Source organism: Lagopus leucura, unplaced genomic scaffold (assembly GCF_019238085.1).
Source record: "Lagopus leucura isolate 7727_CA_CO unplaced genomic scaffold, USGS_WTPT01 Super-Scaffold_100001, whole genome shotgun sequence".
Classification (NCBI taxonomy): domain Eukaryota; kingdom Metazoa; phylum Chordata; class Aves; order Galliformes; family Phasianidae; genus Lagopus; species Lagopus leucura.
This window is the reverse complement of record NW_024962262.1, coordinates 29472285-29482084: the sequence shown is the minus strand read 5'-3', so window position 1 is coordinate 29482084 and position 9800 is coordinate 29472285.

The following is a 9800-nucleotide window of genomic DNA, read 5'->3' as shown; positions in this document are numbered from 1 at the left end:
CTTGCCTTCACAGAAGTGTTAGGCCGGCTAAATTCACTTGCTGGAAGCAAGCGAGGAATATATCCTGGTGTATAGATTCAATAGATCTCTGGTAATATGGGCTGCCTTGCACATGTGCAGTATAGCATGTTTATATATTTGTCAATTCATCTAAGACTAACTTGTGTGGTTCTTCAGTGAAAATGCTTCACCCTGTACACCAGACAAGAAACAATCACATTCCCTTAAATCTCATATCACATGCATCCTACAGAACCATATAATGCCGAGTTGGTTTATGGTGTATATATTTTTTTTTTTTTCCAGTAACAAATATTGAAACTCTAGAATATAAACAGATATAGTTCCAGAGAAGGTTAAAAAAGAAAAAAAAAGACAGGTTATTTAAGACACATGATGAACTCAGACAATCACTATCGTAATTTTCCTCAGTTACTCCAGAAGAGAACTTGACAGAGAAGCCTTTTATGTGTAAGTAAGCAAGAAGCTTGCCTGAAGCCTAGTCATAACAGCACTGAAGTGCCTAAATAGCTATACTGTATAATTATTTGTGAGACTGCACATTTCATAATGCTGCTAATGGCATAACCACAAGAGTGCCTGAGCACTCTGACAAAGGTACACGTAAATATGAAGGCAATATATATCAGCAGGCAGCAAGAAGGGTCTTGCGATGAAGTTGCTCAAATAGAGTGCAATAAAAACGGTGGTATGGAAGTAGAGGTTGAACCTTCCCAAAAATATTCCATTACATTTTGTTGCCATGCAACAGATAACAGCAGAGGGACAATCTGACAAAATGGTATCTGACGTGGAAGTGTGTATCAAACAAAGATGTGTCACTGAATTACTTCATGTGGAAAAACCTGCTCCCATTGACGTTCATTTTCAATTTTTACAAATGTAGCATGCAGACTCTTGTTCATCTCTGGCAAAAATGCAAAGCTAATAGTGGTGACTAAAAAATATTGTTTTGTAGCTGAGAATTTTCTCTACCAAATAGTGCTATGGTGCTCCTTATTTCTGTTGTAGTTTCCATGGAAATTGTTCTATTATCTTATGAAAAAGAAGGCATTACTTTCAGAGCAACCTACTTACACGACGAACTTCAAGGTAGGAAAGATGAATGTAGAACAGACAGAAAGCATGCTGTGTAAAACAAACAAGTTTTGTTCCTGAGATACTTTATGTTGGAAGCACCACCCATTCTCTTGGGTAGGTTGTAAGGAAAGTAAAAATACCATGGAAACACTAGGGGGGGGGGGGGGGAAAAAAAAAAAAAAGATAACTCCTGACTTTGGCTCTAGCTTCCCTCATCAAAGCAAGCCAAATTTGATCCTCAAACCTGACCATGCTCATTACAGTTAACTGCTGTAGCATCAGCTATGTGGTATAGACTATACTTAGCTAATGTAGAGAATGATCATTAAGGACAATTTGAACATACAAGAATATAATCATGTAAAAAATTACCATTGGAAATACATACTGTAAATGAATATCTGTATAGAAAGGCACTGTTTAAGCACAGTCTTTTAGTGGTATCAAAATCCCTGATATATATACACAAAATCTGCATATTTACACATATCTGCAGAGTCTTATGTGAGGTTTGGCTTTATGCTCTGCATAATAATTTAAAGGTAATTAGGCCCAGATTCACTCCATCTTCACTCCCTTAGATGGGTCTGAATACAGGACTTCAATATGTACCCATTATAATAAGTGTAGGGATGCTGCCTTAGCTACTTCAGCAACAAAACTGATTTCATCCTATCATCAGCTCGGGAAGGACAGAATTGTTTGTGGACTGTAATATGAACTGAATCAATAAAATAATCTTGGCTAAATAAAAAGCCTCAAAATCTAGTTACTGGTTGTAGACTTGTAGAGGCAGCAAGGGATTTCTTAGCTCTTCTTTGCCAGTGATGAAAATAAAAAAACTACATCCTGAGTGACCACTGCAATGCCCTAGCTTTACATCAGAATAATACATTTGAAATCATCTGGGATGCTGGGATGCAAACTCAAGTGCTACAACGATTAATCAGGTCACCAACCTCTTTTCCCCTATGTCTATGAAATGTTATTTAATTAAAACTAAAATGCCATGTGGGATTTGTCCCATAATATGGTTTCTAGTACTGCATAAATAGGCTAAAGATACTATTTTATTTTTAAAAATATTTTATCTATTCAACATTGTCACTGTTTGCTGATGTCTAAGAATTGTTCTTTAATATTCACACACCACATGAAACTCTCAGTTTCAGAAAGCTGTTTAGAAATTTTCTGTCAGGTAATAACAGCTGAAATTGCCATTAATCAAAGAAGAAAAATATTTTGGACAAAATGAAATTTTGGAAAAACAAAACAAGGAAAGGCCATAGAATCATAGGATTATAAGATTATTGAATAGCTTGAGTCGGAAGGAGCCTTGAAGATCATCTAGATCTCCCCTGCCCAGATCAAGCTGCCCAGGGACCCATGCAACCTGATCTTGAACGTCACCAGGCATGCATCTCTAGGCAGCCTGTTTCAGTGCCTCACCACTCTCAGAGAATTAGAATTTCAATTTCTTTCTAATATCTAATCTAAATCTTCCCTCTTTTAGTTTTAAGCCATTCACCCTTATCACTATCAGACCATGTAAAAAGTCAGTGTTCCTATTTATTAGCTCCCTTTAAATACTGAAAGGCCACAGTAAGGTCTCCTTGGAGGCTTCTCTTATCCAGGCTACACAAGCCCAGCGCTCTCAACCTCCTTTCATGATAGAGGTTCTTCAGCCCATTGATCATCTTCAAAACTCTCCTCTGCACCCACTCCAACATCGCTATATTCTTCCCCTACTGGGGACCCCAGGCTTCTAAGCAATACTCCAGACTGGGACTCACAAGGGCAGAATAGAGGGGGAAAATCATCGCACTCTGCTAGCCACCCTTCTTTTGATGCAGACCAGGTTACCATTAGCCTTCCAGGCTGCAAGGCCAATGTTGGTTCATGTCCAACATTTTGTTTATCAGGACCTGCAAGTCTTACTCTGCAGGGCTGCTCTCGATGTGTTCTCCCAGTATGTACTCATATCTGCTACTGCCTCAACCCGAGTGGGGCCTTGCACTTAGCTTTGTTAAGCCTCGTTGGATTATCATGTGCCTACTTTTTGAACCTGTACAGATACTTCTGAATGGCATCTTTCCCTTCTGTTATGTCAGCTGCATCATTCAGCTTGGCATCATCAGCAAACTTGCTGAGGGTACAATCAATTGCACTGTCTGTGTTAATAAAAACTTTGAAGAGCACCAGCCCAAAAAATCAACCACTGGGGTATGCCATTCATCGCAGGTCTCCACCTGGACATATAATTATAGACCACAACACTTTGGATCATGAAAGATACCACATTCTGATTTCCTTGAATTCGAGACTGATTTTTTTATTTCAAATGTGCTTTTTTACATATACTAGAAAAGAAAAATAAGAAATACATAATAAAAGAACAAAACATTTCAATTACCTCTAATACTTCAGGTTTCTGTTTTGAATGACAATAGAAATTATTAATTTGGTTTGCATCTTTACTTTGTTGCTTGTTTTTGTTTTTATTTTGTTTTGTAGCAGAAAAAAAATAATGAACTGATGAATTTCCAGAACACAAACCACCTCCTCACGGTTCTTATACTTAAACAGAGAATTCTTATGATATTTTGAAGCATCATCTTTATGTTTTACTTGTTGTTTTGTTGTTGTTGTTTTCTTGTAATGTTTCTTAATTCCAAGGTCCTTTGTATTTCAAGTGGTTTATTATTTTTCCCTGAAATTTGTGTGCTTTTTGAGGTCTGAGTAGAGAGAACATTGAGGAAAGAAAATATACAATTTTGTCCAGTTAAAATGATTAAATTATGGTAAATTAACCTGTGAATTAATAAGAAAACCAAGCCAAGGTATTGCTGCCACGCCACATAACTACATTAGACTTCCATAAAGAAAATGACTGGCATATGTAACCCCTGATGCATAAAGTCAGGTCTGAGAAACAAGGATAAAGAGGCAGTTGGCCTCTTTTTTTTTTTTTTTTTTTTTTTTTTTTTGAGCAGACTTATTTCTGTAAAATACTGGGGCAGAAGGCAGTGCCTGACATTCTGAGAATTTGGTCTATTTCTAGCTCTATCAATGGTTTGACAGGTGACCTTCGCAAGGCCAATGCTTCTGCTTTCCAATCTGTTGAGCAAATAAAATTAAACTCTATTCCATTGCAAAAGCCTTTAAGATAGGTTGATAAGAAGTGGGTATTACTCTTACATAAGATTTGACTTTTCACACTGCATCACTGAGTAATGATGATAATTACCTCAGTCACCACATTTGTTCATCACAGACTTCTAGTACCTTTGGGCTCTATAATTCCATCCACTTCTGAAGGCTGAGAAACTGAGGCACAGGAAAAAGAAATGAGTTGCCCATAGTCATGTCTGCAAACTATTGGTTGAGATAGAAATAGAGCAATTTTTGTCTCAGGGTCATGTTCTGCATTTTAGAAGCAATTCCTTCTCCATTATTAAATAGTGGTTTAAAATTATAGAGAACACAGGCATGAACTCTTATCTGCTTTTGTCCATTTAAATGATCCTTCTGTTGCTCCAAGGCTAAGCCATGAAAACAGATAGAAAAGAATTAATTATTGAGAAAACATTATAGATCTATTATTCAAGCTGATGTTATTCAGTGGGATTACTTGTGTAAGCAATAGATTGAAAGTTTAGGTAACTTGTTTTTCTTTTTCTTTTTTTTTTCTTTTTTTAGTTTGAGATACTTTATGCTGCTTAGTGCAGATGTAAATTACACTGTGATGTGTATGCAAGTTAACTCCTGCTCTTCCTATTTCAAACTATGAGTTTTCATATGAGGCTGAAAGTCATTTGTAACTAACTATAGATTGTATGGATTCACATAACTACCTCAGCCAGTTAAGCATATTACAGAGTGACCAGTTATTTCAACGTTCTGCTGTTTGCAACCTCTAATGTTTCAAGAAAGAACACAATAAGCAAACAAGCAAATTACAAAAAGGTCACATTACTAGAAGTACAATATATTGATTACACTGCATGGGAGTCTAGTCTTGCAGGTTGTTGAGAATTGTCATTACAAGTGCTTAAATGATACCACTGGAATCTGTTAAAAAAAAAAAAAACAACACAGTGCTGAGGTTAGTATATGGTGCAGATGTTATCAGTCCTTAAGAGCCATAACATTATACTAGTACTTTCCCTGCTGTATCTGACCAAAAGAATGTTTCTCATAGCTACAGTTAATTGCACTGCAAGATTTTTACCCAGCCTGAACACATGTACTTTATCACAAAGGGAAAAATAAATAAATCTCTGTGCTTCTGTGCTGCAGTGCTAAAATCTGCAATGCCAAAATTAGGAAGAAGCATGGAGTGGAATCCCAGTTCCTGAGTCAGGCAACAAACCACCTCACACACTGCACTGGGAAAGGCAGAGAATAGGCCTCCACATCAAGATCAGGAACAATGAAGATGCTGCTTGGAGGTCGTTTAAGGGAAATGCTGCAGTGGTATCTCTGACATTCTAGGGTCAGGGCTGCAGCAAAACCATTTCCCCCCATCCAGGCTGTACAACCTGAAATTTACTCTTTAAAACAGATAACCTCTTTTAGTTGAATTATCTTTTTATGTGCCTGCATTTATGTTTATGTATATTTGTGTTTTGGAAAGAGAAGAATAAAAGGAAGGGTGTGAGTCAGCTCCTCTCTCCTTCCAACCAACAGCACAGTGAGCAGAACATACTTTTCAATGGAGGCTCAGGGTCAATTCACTGCTAAGCTGGAAGAGAACCAAGCTTGTCCCTTGGCTTCCCTACAATAATCTTTTCCTTTGAAAGCATGTCATTCCAGCAGACTATGTTACAGACTGCAGAGAAATTTAAAAAAAAAAAAAAAAAAAAAAAAAGTAAGAGGAGAAGAAAGATAAAATATAAATGCATATATGTGAATTCAGTGCTTTGCTAAACAACTGTTCTAGATACTCTTGACATTAAGGACGCTAGTTCTAGGGCACTATCTTCTCCTAAAAATTGGTCAAGTATGTTAATGCAAGCAATCACAGTGGAACCTGGGCCAGAAACGTAGATCAATATATATAGTTTAAATAAGAAATACTGGTCAGGACCTTGCCAGGCCCGCTCACTTGCTTTCACATCATCAGAATTTCAAAATGATATGACTATATGGTTTTTATGGCAGACCCTGCTCAGGTTGGATATAAAACCTGTCAACATTTTTTGGCACCTATTCATTTATCCAACTCCTAATGTTTGAAGCTTTTAAGAGTAACTCTGTGACCTATTCAAGCCAACATTTCCAACATAAAATTACTGCAAGGTCTGACAAATATGTTTAGTGGAGAATGGAAGTCTATGGATTTTACTACAGGCTCCACAGTCTGAACTTCTGATGGGAAGTCAATTTGATCAATCTCAGTCTCATAGGAAAGCACAAAGCAAGCATGTTTTCCCAGGGCTCTGCACAATCCACTGTATGCTCTAAGCAGTAGGCTGTAAGCTCAAGCTCCCCCCCTTTCTCTGGTTCAAGGAAATCTTGAAATGTTTCTTGTGAAGTAGAACAGCTGCAGCAAGAGGGCTGGTAGCCTGATGGTTGAGGGTATGAGCCAAAGAAGAGGAACATATGGGCCGGAACTCTCATACAGTGCAGATGATAGAGAATTTTGATTTTCTAATGCTGAGCCAGTCTCCTACCCACTAGATGGAAGCAGGCACACTAGTTCTCCAACTTTCTTTTCTTTCTTCCTTTTAAAAAAAATAATAATAAAAAATCATTATAATCTACTACTTCATTATGTCACAAAGCTCCATCTGGTGAATGTATCACTACCCTTAGTAAAAACTAAATGACCTGAACATGTCTAAAGCCACCAGGGGAACTGTTTCGGGTGGGGCTGCATCAACGTAGGCATGCACCTGTGTTAATTTTACCTCCCAGCATAGCCAAAGTCTGAATATAAGCTACAATATCAAATGGAATAAAGATCCTATGACTTTTCTATTTTCTGCATCCATCGCAATATGTAGTAGGTGCATTTATACATATATACACATATGTGTGTGCATGTATATGTATACACACATATTTTTATCTCCTATGGAACAAGAACATGGAGCACTATTGGAACAAACTACCCAGAGATGTTGTGGAGTCTCCTTATCTGAAGATATTCCAAACCCACCAGGATGCTTTCCTGTGCAACCTACTCTGGGAACCTATATTTGCAGGAAGATTGGATTAAATCATCACCAGAGGTCCCTTCTAACTCCTGCAATTCGATGATCACCAAATTAAAATACTGCAAGCAGGTTATCTACAGTAGTAATTTTTGTTCTGTAGATACTTTACAGATGCTCTGAGTCCTGCTTTGCAAAATCTGCAATGTTAGATGAGACAACTGTTTTTTTTTAACATGGTTCCATATAGCATAAATAAGCCCTTAACCAATTTTACAATGTTACTACTGCATAGTCATAACAACAGGGAGATGAAAGACTACCAGCTGGGAAAAATGTAAATGTATCCCAGTACATTTGCTTGTTCGAAGATATTTTCCATATTAGGAGTTAAAACATTCCTATTCTGAAGGCAGCAGTGATGCTGGAGTCAATTCGTTTGTGTTTGGTTAAGCACAGAATTTTAATCCCTGAAGAAATGTGTAAGTGGGAAGCTTACTACTGTGCATTTCTAGAAGCTGCAAAGGAAAGCGGGAGGTGAAAGGCATCAGATAAGGAAAGGAGTCAAGGAAGATAGAACTGTCCTTGTGTGCTCTTTCCCCCTTCTAATACACTGGATAATTTGAAACAGATAATGTGATCTCTGATTGTTCAACCTGTGTTTTTAAAAATGGGATGATTATACTGAATTTTAAAGACCCAGATTCATTGGTCCTTCAGTGCTGTAGGATCTCTCACTTTACAACGCTGTCTAAATAGAAGAGTAAAACATCTTAGCTTGAGAGGCCCTGATGCAGCAGCAGACATTTCCTTAAAATACTTAGAGGCACGGCTTTTCTCCTGATACATGTTTCCATACTTAATAGAAGAAGAAGAAATCTGGAAATTTAGGATTATGGCACTGAGTAATGACAGATTGATTTCATGGCCTTGACAGACCTTTTACAAGAACTTGACTTACAGAACCAAAGCTTCAGATATCGAATATGAAATGGATTATACCCTTTCTATTCCCCTCTGACTTGTCTTCTAGAGGTTAACTTTTACATGGCAGATGTACTCCAAACAATACATAACATATGTTTAGGTCTTTCTTTACATCTTCAAAGTATACAGCTGCAAGCACAACAGGTTGCATATCCAAATACTTTCTGTTGGAAATTACGTATTGCCTGTAAATAGACAATAGGTTAGGTCTTCTTGCAACTTATTCTTTTTTTTTTCCTTCTTTTTCCTCCTTGAAATTCCATTTGTTTGGCTCCCACTAGTTCCCACCTCTCAGCAGACACCTTGGAAGAAGCATGTTATTTGTCCTTCATGCTTTGACAGCAGGTCATTGTCTCCTTCCTCTTTTTTTTTTTTAATTATTATTCATACTTATTTATTTAATATCTCATTAACTTTCAGCTTTTCTGGTTGCATTTTGATCATTTTTATGGTGCCTGAGCAATTTTGATAACACAAGGGTAAAGACGCTAAGAAGCTTTATTCTCGAGCAGATCTTTAGTCCTCCTGCCACACATCCCAGTAAGCATTCACCAGGCTCCAATGTATCTGTGCTCCCTGTCCTGTGTCTTTACTCATGGAGATCGGGTCGCTGCTGCTGACAACACAAGTGGGTCCCCTATTCCAAACCTGTTCCTACCCCCGCTCCTTTTTCCTGACTCTCCCACCTCCTTCCAAGGATTCAGTGGGGGCTGTCCTGCCTCCAGCTGCCCCTACACTTGGACGCAGAGATTCTTGATGCACGGAAGGTTTGCAGGCAGCCCCGAGTCCTCCCAACCCCGGCATGCACTGAGAGGCAAAATCAGAGATGGTGACAGGAGAAATGAATTAATGCGCCTCATTGTGGCGCCAAGTTTCCTTCCCCTCTTTTTGCTCCTAATGAAACCACTAATATATTTATTGTCATGCTTTCTCTCTCGGCGGCATTTTATCTCTTCTAGACTTCTTTGTAATTTTTTGGGCGGACGTTTTCAGGACCAGAATTTCTCTGTTTCTCTCTCTCTCTCTCTCTCTTCTTTTTTTTAATCTGTTTTCCCTCTCCTGTCCCGTTCCACTCCCTACCCTACCCCCTACCCCTAGCTTCCTCCCACCCTCTGCAATCCTCGCCTACCGCATCCACCAGAAAGGCCAAACCGTCATCTTGGGGACCTGAAACAGCTACGTTGTAACTTGTCTGCAGTCTAATTACATTAATTTGATAAGATCATCGTCGGCAGGATGTCTAATTCACTTGGAAGCGGCAGACGGGGAAAAAAAGCTTTGACCAAATTAGCATGCCGCCGGGACCAGGGGTGCGGGCTGCACCTGGCTTCCCCTATAAATAACCCTCCTTCTCCCCCCCCCTCCCCCGCGCTGACTTCTCCCCTCTTTCTGCCTGCCTCAAAGTTCACCGGCACGCTGGCCGAGAGCAGTGCGGCCTCGGAGTGCGGGATGCATCGGCCGGGCCTCCCCACCCGCTCCCGCCTCCTCCTCCTCCTCCTCCTCTTCCTCCTCCTCTGCCTCGACGCGGTTTCCAAGGATGGGGGGAGCTCCGCA